The sequence below is a fragment of the Apis laboriosa genome, unplaced genomic scaffold (assembly GCF_014066325.1).
Source record: "Apis laboriosa isolate Shangri-la unplaced genomic scaffold, ASM1406632v1 scaffold79_cov154, whole genome shotgun sequence".
NCBI lineage: Eukaryota > Metazoa > Arthropoda > Insecta > Hymenoptera > Apidae > Apis > Apis laboriosa.
The window spans coordinates 204,336-206,437 of NW_025224475.1; the positions used below are offsets into that span (position 1 = coordinate 204,336).

At 34.3% G+C, this 2,102-nt stretch overlaps 1 protein-coding gene across 12 annotated transcripts in view; it reads left to right on the forward strand.

Annotated features, from left to right (window-relative positions):
• LOC122719492 (ELAV-like protein 2) overlaps nucleotides 1-2,102 on the forward strand; it is a 36,871-nt gene that overhangs the window by 12,140 nt on the left and 22,629 nt on the right. For 11 of the 12 annotated variants that reach the window (XM_043945343.1, XM_043945348.1, XM_043945352.1 and 8 more), the window contains exon 1: nucleotides 7-1,268. The exons of the other annotated variant lie outside the window; for it this stretch is intronic. The gene's annotated coding sequence lies outside the window, so the exon portion shown is untranslated. Of the gene's footprint in view, nucleotides 1-6; nucleotides 1,269-2,102 lie in introns of those variants that run through there. 12 annotated transcript variants of the gene reach the window in all.

The window sequence follows — 2,102 nt, forward strand, 5'->3', positions numbered from 1 at the left end:
AAAAAAAAAAAAAAAAAACGAAATAATCGAAGTACGAATCGATCGGTCGTCAACAGAGGAAGAAATTTCGTCAAGAATATATATTTGGATTATCGTTCCACGTTTCTTCACGTGCGTCTTCTGGCGGGGATCTTATGGTTTCGTTCGTCCATTTCGACCGTCCTTCCCGAAACCTTACTCTACTATCTCCTTTCACCCCCTGGAACAGTCAGCTTCTCGAAGATTGATCTCGATCGACGCGCACGCGGTTCCCATTCTAACTTCGCTTAAAAAAAAAAAAAAAAAAAACACACACACACATATACAAAAAGAAAGAAAAGAATAAAGAAAGAGAAAAAGGAAAAGAGGAAAGAGATAATTGAACGCAACGTCGCCGGTTCTCCACGAAGATAAATTCAGTGTGTCAATCATTAACAGAGATTGGTGTATAATAATATCGAGGCAACGAATCGTCATCTCGAAGATTCTTTATACGACGGAAGAGTGAAAAAAGAGAAAAAGAAAGAAAGAAAGAAAAAAGGCAAACGTTCGGACGAGAGAAACAGAGATAGAGGGAGGAGAGAAACGGATATAATAGTGTTGGCCGGTGGGAGTGAAAGAGAGACAGTCGAGGGTGTGTTCCGCGGTTTTCTTCGCCCTCTTTTTTCCTTTCGTTTCGTCGATACATTAAGAAATTAAGTGTCATACATACGTGTATCCCAAGGGTTGATTCGTTTTTTTTTATAAAATATAGACTGTAATCCATCGTTATCGATCGGAGAAAGTGCAAAGAAAAGATATCTCTGAGGAAAACTTAAAAACTCGGTAATTCGTCTTGGTAATTCGGTAAACTCGGCTGCTTGATAAAAAATCGAATAAAATTATAAAAACACATAAAACACGGATAAAATACGCATAAATACGGTTCAGAAGGATAAATAAATAATAATAAACGAACAAAACAAAACAAAAAAATAAAAAATAAAAAAAAAATAAAAAACGGGAAAACGAAACACGCACACGTCGTTTAAAGAAATAAAAATTAAAAAACGAAATAGAACAAAGAAACGGGCATCAAAACGAGATAACAACGAAATGAAAATCTAGCGATATAGATAATATTTAAAAAAAAAAAAAAAAAAAAAAAAAAAAAAAAAAAAAAAAAAAAAAAAAAAGAAAGAAATAACTCTCCATTAAAGAAAAAAAAAAAAAAAAACATTAACCCACCGTCGTTTCGTTCTACGCCCAGATATCGGCATCCTCCAACCACTGATTTTCATCGTTAACCGGTATGTTCATTTGTTTCTTTACTTTTGTTGCTTCTGTGATTCCGACGTTCGAATTATTATTATTATTATCGTTCTATTCTTATCTTGTTATTATTGTTGTTATTATTACCGTTATAATTACAAACATTATTATCGATTTCTATATATTATCGATCTCTATGTGTTTTGGTAGCGCACTATCAGGTGCCGATTCATTATAATATATGTTTGTAACCCCTTTGCCGGAACATCCTTTATACAGGACCAATCGAAGGATCCTTCCGGCAACCACGATCATTCCTCCTTTATCGAACTTATTTTTATCGCGTTCTCTTGGCCGATCAAGGGGTTGTTTTTCTCCCCCCTGTTGTTATTGCCTCAGTAGAAAAGTATTTTACAAATTTTTTAATTCGTTTCACATTCATTTCAAATTCAAATTGATTTAAATTTATCGTTATTCTATATCAGATAAAAAGAGAAGAAAGAAAACAAAAATCTACCCGAAGTAATGTAAAAAAAAAAAAAAAAAAAAAAGTTAATCAAATATTAATTCGTTATAGCAACCGATTGATTATTGCGGCTAATTTCTCAATTATATGATAAGAACAATATAAAACGTTTATCCGTGAAAATATGGTGAAAATATCAGCGTGTAACAGCTGACGGTTCTCTACGGCGCATTATCACGGGCCAGAGAAGTTTGGGCGTGGCAGCCGAAAGCAACGTGGCCAGGAGAACGCGAACGCAGCCTCCAAACCCACAATTCTCCGGCCAACTTTCAGTTCAAATCCTTCTTTTGACTTGCGGAGTAACCGGCGAGAGAAAAAAAACGAAAAAAAAAAAAAAAAAAAAAAA